Source organism: Mus musculus, chromosome 3, assembly GCF_000001635.26.
Source record: "Mus musculus strain C57BL/6J chromosome 3, GRCm38.p6 C57BL/6J".
In the NCBI taxonomy this organism is placed as follows: domain Eukaryota; kingdom Metazoa; phylum Chordata; class Mammalia; order Rodentia; family Muridae; genus Mus; species Mus musculus.
The window spans coordinates 111320659-111332684 of NC_000069.6; the positions used below are offsets into that span (position 1 = coordinate 111320659).

Sequence of the window (12026 nt, forward strand, 5' to 3'; positions counted from 1 at the left end):
TGAACTCCAGCGCCAAGAAGTAGGACTGAGTGGGTAGGGAGCAGGGCAGGGGGAGGATATAGGGGACTTTTGGGATAGCATTTGAAATGTAAATGAAGAAAATATCTAATAATTTTTTTAAAAAGAAGAACACTATTTTTTCTATAATGTCTTCATAGACTTGATTTTGAGAATAGACAGTAAATGAATGGTCCTCCCCCTAATTCATCAGCATGTATATAAGAGGAAAACACATAACTCAAGGATCTGTATGGGAATAGAGTTTTCAACATGACATTTGCTACTGATAAAAGCAATAAGAATCTGTGTGGCATATACACAGCAGCAAGTCATGGAAATTCTGTGGCATGCAGTCTGCTAAACTACAGCGCTCTACTTTGGGGGTTTATCATAGAACCCTTTTTCTTTTTTAAAGAAGATAGAACTTAATCTTTATTTACAGGACATGACAGGGTGTGATATTCCATAAAGAAATAAGTTCAGAGGACAGCTTCATAGAGTATGTATAGTTTATAACTGTTCAAGTATAGTTTCTTTTGTAAAAAGTGCTACGATAAAAAAAAAACCACATTTAAAAACAGTTCTTAGTAGAGAAACAGTAAGACAAATTTATGAGAACACAGAATAGCACAGCACATAACTAACAACTTTGTGCCTTAGCTGGAAATTAGAAGTTAAAGGTCCAGGGAGCTCCATCGTGAACTTGGAAGGTGGAGCCTTCAGGGGGAGTTTCTGGCACCACATTTTGACCTTCCTCTTCCTCCACTGAGAAGCACTTCTCAATTAAGTTTAATGAGGCCTTGTGTACAGACTCATTTTCATGGCTTTGTAGTGCCTCAATTTTATCCAAGCCTCTACACTCTTCAAACATTATACTAAGTTTTTCTGCCTCACCTAGTTTCTCTGCAACCTGAAAGATATTTGAAATGGCATCAAGAATAACCTGAATAATCTTGGTATCTTCTGCACTCAGGAGGTTCACCAAAGTTTCTGTTATCCCACAATGAATGAGATAGACAATCTGTTTAACAGTCCCACCGCTGGTAAAGTTGGTTATAGCCCACGGCCTACTTCTGTGTCTTAAAGTCTGCCTTAGAGAGGACACCAACAAGAAAGGGGACTAGGCCGTGATTCACAACTTTCTGTATCTGGTCCTGGCGTCAGCTGTAATGTTCGACATTGTCCTTGTGGCCTCCTTTGAATATTAGTTTGGGGGTTTGTTAGCAGGCTGGGAAAGACTGCAAGTGTTCCTGCATCGATCACTTTCTGAGTCTGTTCATCTGTTCCAGTGACAATATTCCCTATGGCTCTTAGTGCGGGAGTCACAATGGGCAATTCCTTAGCTCTTAGGAGCTTCACAAGTTGGGGAACAGCTCCTTTTTTCACAACCATCACAATGCGCTCATTTGGACCATCAGTCAGGTAGGAAACGGCTCAGCAGGAATCTGCTAATACTTCTGGTTCATTGTGGTACCAATGAACAAAAGTAGGAAGAATCTGCTCAACACCATTTAAGGGGGATGCAGGATTCTTGCTTCGACAAAGGTTTGAAAGCGTCCAGGTAAGATTACGTTAGTAACCACATACCAAGGATGACAGATCAGGAACTGCAAGAAGTGCCAATAGTGGCTCAATTGCACCATGTTTGATAACTAAGTCTCGGAAAGCCTGCAATGTTTCCAAGAGCCCATACAGCTTGCTTGCTGATGTGAGCATGGGGAGATGCCAAGAGAGAAATAAATGCTGGGATAGCACCTCCATCCACCACAGCTTTGGTCTGTTCAGGTGTTCCAGAAGCAGTATTGGTGAGTGCCCAAGCAGACTCAAACTGAATGGGACAACAATCAGTTTTGCCCAAGAAGGACACAAACTTTGGGATCGTTTGTCTCTAGAAAGCAGTTTCAGAGCAGCTTGAGTAGCTCGGAGCTGGCTTTTCAAATTGTTACTGTTTATGCCTTTAACATTGTCTTCAACAGACCAATTTACAGTACCCTGGTTGTTTCGGTTTTCCTGTAGCGGAGAAGTAGCGTCATCAGGAAATGAGCTGACATTTCTCCTCATCATCTGGTCACTATCTTAGCTTTCCTTAGTTTTACATTAACTTCTACTCGGTGGCGACACATTTCTGTGCTGTCTTTCCCCTGGTACTTGAATCTTTTAAGTCAGGCAGCTGGTAATTTAGCATTCTCATTCGTGGACATGGTTGCAGGAACAAGGAGGAAAGCTGTACAGCTGACTCAGACTTCTGTGAAAGGCGGTGTGGGGAATTCAAGCTGCAGGTCAGTGGCTATGGAAATGTCTACTACCCTTCAGCCCTCAGACTTTGTCTCCACAGGACCCTTAATGCCCAATCTTTATTACGTGATTGTGTGTTTTGTTTTAGATCAGTGGCCCTCAATTTTCTGATCTCTCCAAATTGTGATGGATATAGCTAGTCATTGAGACTTCATTTTTTTCCCTAAAAACCTCTTTATTTGTCATCCCAACTTGACAATTTTATATCCAGTCAATAGTATACAAGGCAACAGAAACTTGATCCTTGGAGTCTGTAGTAAGTACATGCTAGAAATATTTTTAACATCATAGAAGTGAAATAAAAAAATACATTAAAGTTTCAAATTTAAACATCTCAGTTTATATCAAAATTATACACATACACACGCACACACACACACACACACACAATTTTGGGTTGCATGGGCTTAACATCCAATCATGCTTTGCAATCAATGTTGGATTAAGACTACATGTCATATGACATCATCCTTTAGTGTGTAAGCTAACGGACATGACTCAAAAGACAGAAATCATATTTTTAGTTTAAAAGATAATTGATATTGTTAAGCATTACTGTTGAAATATTAACAGAATTCATGAGGACTATATTTGAAGTGACAATTCAACGAGTTTGCAATTACAAGAAAGCTTTTGAACATTAGAATAATAAGACACATAAAACAGTTTACTAGAAATGTAATCTGTCTGAGATTTGCTGATGAACCCTGAGCCTTGGTCTGGTCAAAATTGTGTAGAAATTACAGAAACATCAGCTGATTTCTGAACTGTTTTTGTCTGCTGCTTGCTTCAGTGTCTAAGTTCACTCATGAAGATGTTGAGTTCAAATCACATCATGCAGTTTGGGAAAAAACCAACAGGTAGTTTGGAGAATTTATAACATAGTTTAAAGAGAACTGAAAAGCAGACATGGAATGCTTCTGATGCATTATTAGAAGCCTATAATAAAAGACCTACAAAGGAAGAAACGAAGAGGAGAGATAAAGAGAGGACTAAACAATTACAATGAGATGAAGCACACAGCGTCTCACTTTCTCCTGAAATGAGAGCTGACATGTCAATATCAGCTGGAAAGGGTAAAAGTAATTTCGGTGTCTCTAAGCATTTAGAGGCACAGCTACAACCAAATCAGTGAGATATGTATCTACACTGCATTGTCTCACTGTAAATACATCCAGTGTGTGCATGTGGTTTTAATGAGATTCTGTAAGCGAGTCCTGCCCGGATCATTCACTCTGTTTAATAACTACCACTTTGAAGAATAGAACAGGCACATGGTGGCTGTTGGGTAAAAGGTTTTTGAGAAGTATAATTGAATTCTTCTTTTCTATATTGCCAAGAAAACTGATGGACAGTAGACTGTTTAAATAAATGTAAAATGAGTGAGATAGGAAGTCTACTATACAGATTACAAGCTCGCTGCAAACAGTGTTTAACAATGATCCACTGTTGTGCTTTTAGTTTCCTTGTTAATTTTTTGTTTCATTGGGTTTTTTTTTTCTACACAGGTGAGACTAAGTCTAATCTTATTCTATTTTTCAACTTACTATTTAATAAAAAGCAACAAGATTTATAATGTAAACAGTGGTTATTAGTTTCCATTTTAAAATGTTTGCTGTTTACAGTTTTCACTGACATAACAAAAAATGTATGAATGTATGTGCTACCATGCCTATACCCTTTCCTATCATTTTATAGTTTCTTTATGTTTGGAGTTTTTACATTTTCCTTCTAATTATTTATGAATAAAATACATTATATTTGTACCCTTATCCAACCTCCGTCCTTTTCCCTTATTACTTCCTATGTCCTAATCATTGTCAATGCATGTCTAATTTAAATTAGAAATTTAATATCTGTGCATTTTACTGTCCACACAAAAGTGAGAGATGATATTTGTCTTTCTATGTGCATCATTTGGTAAATTTTGTTTTATTTTTACCTTTCTCTCTCTCTCCTCTCTCTCTCTCTCTCTCTCTCTCTCTCTCTCTCTCTCTCTCTCTCTCTCTCTCTCTGTGTGTGTGTGTGTGTGATGTATTAGTGTGACACACACATATTGTTTTGTTAGCATTTGAGTGAAGGTGTCCAAAGAGTCCACAAGAAGGAATTAGATATTTTTGTAGCTAGAGTTATAGGTAATTGTAAGATGTGGGGAGCCGCCCTCACATTTGCCATTATAAGATGGCGCTGACAGCTGTGTTCTAAGTAGTAAATAATCTGCACACGTGCAGGGGCAGTTTTCCCGCCACGTGTTCTGCCTTTCTCGTGATGACAACTGGGCAAATGGGCTGCAGCCAATCAGGGAGTGACACGTCCTAGGCGGAGGATAATTCTCCTTAAAAGGGACGGGGTTTCGCCATTCTCTCTCTTGCTCTTGCTCTCTTGCTCCTGAAGATGTACGCAATAAAGCTTTTGCCGCAGAAGATTCCGGTTTGTTGCGTGTTTCCTGGCCGGTCGCGAACGCGTGTAAGAGTAAGAAACTTAAGTTGGCTCTAAGTAACAAACTCTGGTCCCCTGAGGAACAGACTCTCTTAACTGTGAGTAATATCTCCAACACCTGATCTATCATAATTGTTCCAACCCTATTATAATCCACGTGTATCAATTCTGCTGAAAGTGACATTAGTATGTCTTGCACCTAAATTTCCATATGCTCAGAGATAAAGCATCTAGAGAATTTACATGAATTATTTGTATGACCCATAGTTCAAAAGAAAGGCAAAAGTAAAAGACAATCAAAATAAGTGACTATAAGGCTTACCTATAAAATATCTGTGGGAAATAATGAACCACCTTTTACAGGCCAATGTTTCAGGTACCCAGTGATGAATCTAAAGTTATTGTCAGTTATTAACACAGGAGTAAAAGTAAAAAAAAAAAATGATATTAAAAGAAGTGAGAAAAACTGAACCTCAAAAGCTGCACTATCAGGACTCACAAATAAATTTTATACATGTACAGATATGGAAGATCTGTGAATAAATATGCAGTCCTTCTCTACATAGCTATTCATGCATTTGGTTGAGAACATGAAGAATATTTGGTAGCATTTAGGGATGTAGAAGTTGCCTCAAGCTAAAATGAACTTTTAGGTTGTTGAAACATTCAGAAACATTTGCGGTACCACAACCACATAAAGATTTCGTAGTGTAAAGATGGAACTGATAGTTCTACCTTCCATACAGCATTCAATCATCTCTTACAAAAATACATAGGGAATGAAATGGAAAGACTATGGACAGATGAAAGTCAGATTAGCTAACTCTACAATGTACTATTTTACTTTTTTTTTTTTTTTTTTGCTAAAAAATTCACCTACCTATATTCCTCAATAAACACTTGGCCTATTATTATCACTAGACTATGTCTTCTACTTCATTTACCTGTTAAAATTCATGTACTCAGACTAAGAGAATATTTTTGATGAACATTCTAATAACCACAGAATTCTTCATATTATGTGACCTGTGTTTAAGCTCTACATATTCATGCATTTCTTTCTCGTCATTATATCCGATATTCAATTATCTTCCATTCAGTTTTAGATATGTCCTTTAGTTCTGTTCCTTATTAAGATATTAGACCTCCTGTGTCTGGTAAGTTGGAGCTTGCACTTGATTGCAGTAACCTCAGAATCTCTTCTTCACTCTTGTCTTACATGACCTCAGTATGATATGATCAACCTTAATTTCATTTTTAGGATACAGAGAATAGCTTATGATCTTCAAGAACTAAAAGCTATGACATATAATGGGTATATATATACCCATTATAGTAACTATAATTTGTAAATCTATCAATAGTCCCATAAATCTATCCTGTCCTTAAGACAAGATGAACAACAAAGCATGGTGTGTGTGTAGTCCTGAGTGGATGAATCTGCCATCATCATTATCTTTCAGAGTACAGCTTTGGTAATAATTTACTTTTATGCAGTGTAGATTGTCACCTGTGAACAGAAATGGCCTGTTTTAAATACTGGCAACAGATAGAAAACTTTCTGTAAGGAACTGAATCAAAGGCTGCAGTAGTAGCCAGTATTTGAGTACTAATAACTCAGTTCTTCTGAACTAAATCCAAATATCTATTTACTTTAGCGATCAATTACTCCTGTGTCTTCCTAATGATAGCAAAAAGTTTCCAACTTTAAAAATCAGTGTTAATTCAAAATTTGTGGGTTTTGGGAGTCCAAAATCTGACCACATCTCAACTAGAACATGCCAATGCAGATACCAGGGGATCTGAGGAAATTTTAATAAGAATTCTCATGATATTGTTCTTGTATTGTACATATCTTCCTCTAAATGATGAAATTTGCTTTCATTTATTAAGTTTGTTGGTATATGAATTGACATAATCAGAGAACTGATGAGAAAATAAAGCTCTATCCTGTTTTGTGATTCATATATGACTTCTGTTCATAGAACTTAAAGATTTTCAGTTTATATACATCAGAAATGTGTTAAATAGGTTGCATATTGCCTGCTGTTCAGCCTCTAAAGATAAAAGTAACCAGATTTGTCCTTGAGTTCTGTTCCTCATTAAGATAATGAACTTCACGTGTTTGATAAACTGGAATTTGTTCTTAGCTACAGTAACCTTGGAATCTCTTCTTCACTGTTTCACTACATGATGACAGTATAATATCAGCAGTTATCATTTTATTTCTAGGCTAGAGAGAGTAGCTACAAGATGATCCTCATGAAATAAGAGCTATGACATGGATGTGCAAATTTCCCTTAAAGAATTTATCATGATTTTCATAAATGAGTGCATTATGTACTATTCAAGGGAAATATGAAAAGGACAGAAGAAAATATTATACAGCACTGGACCAGTCTGGTGTTCAAACCTGCCTCTCCCTATGGAAGTCTCCATGTCAGATAGTCAGATGTTATGCCATTTTTCAGTTACCTGTATGTAGATTAATCTGTGCCTGTATATCAATCATCAGTAATCTTTAGAATCTCTAAATACTATTTAAGTTGATGGATTCAACTGAGAATTTCTCATCAATTAATTCAGTTCTATTAAGCATTATAGTCTTTCCAACGAAGTTCAACACACTCAAGAACTCATCACCATATAGAGTTCCCACTGATTCTATCTACGTAAACAGAAATAATGTTATTTTGGTATACACACCAAGTTTAAGGCCTGGGCTATGTCAGACCTTGTCTCAAGAAATCAAATAACCAAAGGAAAAATCAAATTCAAATATATGAATATAAAAAAATCCATCAATTTAGCACAAAGCTAATAGCAATATTTGAAAACAAAAAGAACATAAACAACATATGAGAGAGAGATATGTATGTGATATATATGTGTGTGTGTGTGTTTGTATGTGTGTGTGTGTGTGTTTGTATGTGTGTGTGTGTGTGTGTGTGTGTATGTGTGTGTGTGTGTGTGTGTGTGTGTGTGTGTGTGTGTGTATGTATACACACACACACACACACATTTGTTCTTATAATTCTAGCAGAGTAAACACCTATACAGTAAGAGTTCATAGCTGTAGCAAGGCAGGGCTTCAGGCAATGGACAGTTAAAAAAGAGGGTTCATATCTCAAACCTCAGACCCTAAGTAGGAATCAGAGAGAAAAAAAACAAAAGTGGTACCATTACCTTGAAATCTAATACCTTTCTCCCACTGATGCACTTCCTCCAACTAGATCATTTTTCCCAAGCCTCCCGAAGAAGTGCCACTAACTGAGGACCATATACTCAAACCTCAGAGCTTAAAGGGGGCTGTCTCTTTCAAATAACCACAGGCTTTTTTCTCAGGGGTATTTTTATATCAGCCTTGTCTGAATGAAGTAATAAAGGTACATGTTCAATCTTTTACCCAGTTAGGTCACAGCTACTATTTATATCAAGAAAGTTTAACGAGAAACTGATGGCTAATATGATCAAAATAAATTGTAAATTGTAGTTTGAAAACACTGTCTTATATTGGGGACTAAAAAATTGATAGAAAAAAAAAACTTTGCTAAGATAATACTGCATTTAGAGATGCCATTAGTTTCCAAAATTGGGCCAGGTCATAAATTTAAAAGGCTAGGAAAGAAAAACAACAATATTGGCATCAGCTGGATGAGGCTTTAAGAGAGTCTGATGTTCTGGCAGAGCTCTCTCTTTCTCCATTCTCAAACAAATAGCAGATTATTGCTGAGGTGCAATAGAAACACTTCATTATCTCTTTGTGTTCTGACTGAATAGGAAGGTGTGTAGAAAAGCTGATGGGTGGGGAGCACTGGATTTTGCTTTGTTGACTGCTAAATTTCTGAAGATCCAGTGATAAACTGCATAGTGGATATCACAGCAGACAGCGGGGTGAGTGACAGTTTCTCACACAGAGGAATTATACTGCCTGTTGTTATTCTCCACTGGTTCAGAACAGAAGAAATCTGTTAGAGGTCCCAGAGGGAAATTGAAGCAGTAAATTTTACTTGGTTTCAAAGCTGAAAAAAAAATAAAACATTAGTCAAACAGAAAATAAGGGAATGTGACATTTCAGGTCAATATACATGGCTAAGAGAAATTTTTGCTAATTCAATAGAGATGTAAACCCAAAGATGCTAAGTTTTTGAGGAAATTGGCATTCTATTATCTGTTGTCAAACCTTCAGTTTCAATCTAACATCAATCTATTCATATGTCATTATTATCTTCATGAACTCCAAAAATTACTTAAGCACCTTTATAAGTTCAATATAACGGGATATATTGTTATTGAACATTACACTTTCCTTTATGAGCTGTTGTAAAAATTAAATGAGCATGCAGTACAGTCATTCATGGAGAGAGAAGAATTGCTGGGTAACATGGCTACATACATGTCAGAAAGATACCCTCTATTAAGTGTTACACAGTTATTGGGGAGTTTTAATTTTAGCCCAGCTAAGATGTTGTTTATAAATAAATACATATCGGGCATTTGACATATCTCTAAAGAAACAATATATAAATGCCAATGATTTAAAACATTTGAAGCAATTTGAAATAATTTGAACATATTTTTGAAATAAAATAAAGGGTCAGTAACTCCCCTATTTAAGCAGCATAGAGATTCCTATGTTGAATGTTTAGCCCTTATATGCATAAATTGAGGAAAGTTTTCCTTTTTCAGCCTCTTAGCATTATGAAGAGTTAGGGTGATATTAGTACAGAATCATATTTAGCTCATTTTCATCTTCTGTAGTAGGGCTTCTCTTAGCTTTAGAATTACACAAATAAACTTTCATTGTAATTCCACTGGACAGTTCTGCTTTGGAAATTAAAAAGTGGATTCTCATGTTAATTAGCATTTATCTTCCACTGGGGAATTCACAGCAACACTTAGGCATTAGAGCTAAGAAGATAGCTTTGGTGTGTGATACTTTAATTCTCTCTTTGTAACGTGTAGAGTATTTTCTTCCATATTAGCTGTATTTGTCTTATCTTTAAAAGTCACCGTGTTCTTCATGAAACAGGAAAATAAAAAATGTTCTAAACTTTTATTTTTAGGATAAGTTATTTTCTAGGTCAAGTAGGAAATGACCCCATTTCTGTCACTCAGAGATGCTATAATACTTCACCAAAGCAATAGCAAAATTTCTCTATGGATTCAATGAAAAAAATCATATACTGCTATCCCCACTATTGTAATCGCCATTCTTCACATTTCATGTAATAATTCTAACCATGTATTAAATGTTTAAGAGCTCATTTCCTAAATATTAGGACTGTTATTTTACAATATTGTTAAAAGGTGTTCATGATGCAAAAATCAGACAAAGCACATCTTGAAGAATTTGGATCTTTCTCTCAAGTTAATAGACTAAAGTAAGATATAAATAAGTTCTAGAGAGGCTGCCATTTAACAACTATGATGTGTTTTTCAGTATAATTGCTACAAAGGAGTGGTAACTGAAAAACAAGTTGTAATTGTAATATTAAAAACTAAAATCATAACTCATAATTATATTTTGATTAGTAGTGTTTAATTATATATTGTTAAAATAGCATATTCTTTTCATTACTCCATAAAACTTTATTCTAGGGTTTCAAATATGTTCATGTAATATTCCTGTTTTTTTAATTCAATCAACTAGAATGTTTTTAAGGGCTTCATTATCAAAACAGTGAATGCTCACTTAGCCATTTCCTGATCTGGATATTTGCCATTACAATTCCTACTCAAATTAATTTTTATAGTGCTAAACAGTGTGAGCTAAAATTTTTCCATGAATTTCTCCATTTCCTGATAGCTGAAAACATGATAGAGGACAAGGATATCTGTGATTGACATAGAATATCTGATTTATATCTGATTAAATCCTATATTCATAATCTTGGTATTAATGTTTTACACATCAGTACAATATATAGTGTACTTAATTTCTAATTCACAGTATCAGTTACTTTTACAACCATCATTTATTTTGTTAGATATTTGGATTCTTAAGTCTCTATTCCAAATCAATTAAAAACTTGAGGAGAGTTATAAGAACAGGGCATTTCCATATTTTGAAAGATATTCTCCAAACATAATGCCTCATAATCCTTGATTATTAAAGTACCAGATTTATTTACAATCATTTGAAACCATAGCACATCTATCAAAGCCAGTTAATTATAATTACCCAAGAAGCAGATTTTATTTTCTCACAGTGAGATGGCTGCATCTCAAATTTTCTACTTCACAGACTCTTACTAAGTGACTTTCAAACTTCTTGCAAATATCTGAGTTTGGCTTTGGAAAGGGAAAGCATGGAGAAACTGATATTCTGTCCCTAAAGCTAAGTGGATTTGTTACTTTCCAGAATGAGCTTTAAATGATGATAGCATTGCTATCCCATGGGACACCCAACACTGGAACCCACTAGCCTTTTTGTAAACATGGAGAGACTTTGTTCCAGGTTGTGGGAGATTTGTGCTCTCAGAAATCAAACATTTTCTATTAAAGTCTTCACATATTATATAATGGAAAGGACAACCTCCTCTGAGTTCTACCTATCCTAATTCAGACTATCTAGTTGCAACATAAAATGATCAGCATTACTGTGACATTTCCATAGATCGGTTATAGTGGATCCTGAAGCCAGAAACATGACTGCTCTTGCAAGAAGGACATCCAAAGGCCTTCTAGGTCTGTGTAATCCAGCTGGACTGGATGCAGACATGTCACACACCTCTAAACCCTCTGGCTGAAATACAGCAGGCCATTGGTATACACCCATGGTTAATCCCAAACAATGACATCTGTTGATGGGCAGACAATGTGACAAATAACTGGGATATTTGGTAGAATGAGTCTGAGATAGGGTATGCCCAACTCACAATAAAGAAAGGAAATAGAGAAATGCTAATTAACAGCAACAATAGAGAAAATGCTTGTGTGATATAGTATATGGTGGGTGAAGGGCATTTATCCCAGTTTTGCCAGGATTGTTTTACAGAGTCAAGTTACAGAGGCAACAAACTAGACACACAAGTGAAGACAGAATGAGGAGAAAATGAGCCAGGAGATTAGATCATATTGGCAAAGTCAGTATAAGGACAAGCAGAGCAATTAAGCCATACAGCTTCGAGATTGAGTCATTCAACATGGAAAATTTGATTGTATGGAGATTAGAAGCTTTCAGGTTTAGGCCTAGGGATAGTTGGACCAGTCAAAGAAATGTTCTGGGCTCATCCCAAGCCATATACTCACATAGCTTGAGTATAGCTCTCATCTCATCCCTTTATCTG

At 35.9% G+C, this 12026-nt stretch overlaps 1 pseudogene; it reads right to left on the reverse strand.

Moving 5' to 3' along the window:
- Gm9314 (predicted gene 9314) lies at positions 411-2327 on the reverse strand (annotated as a pseudogene).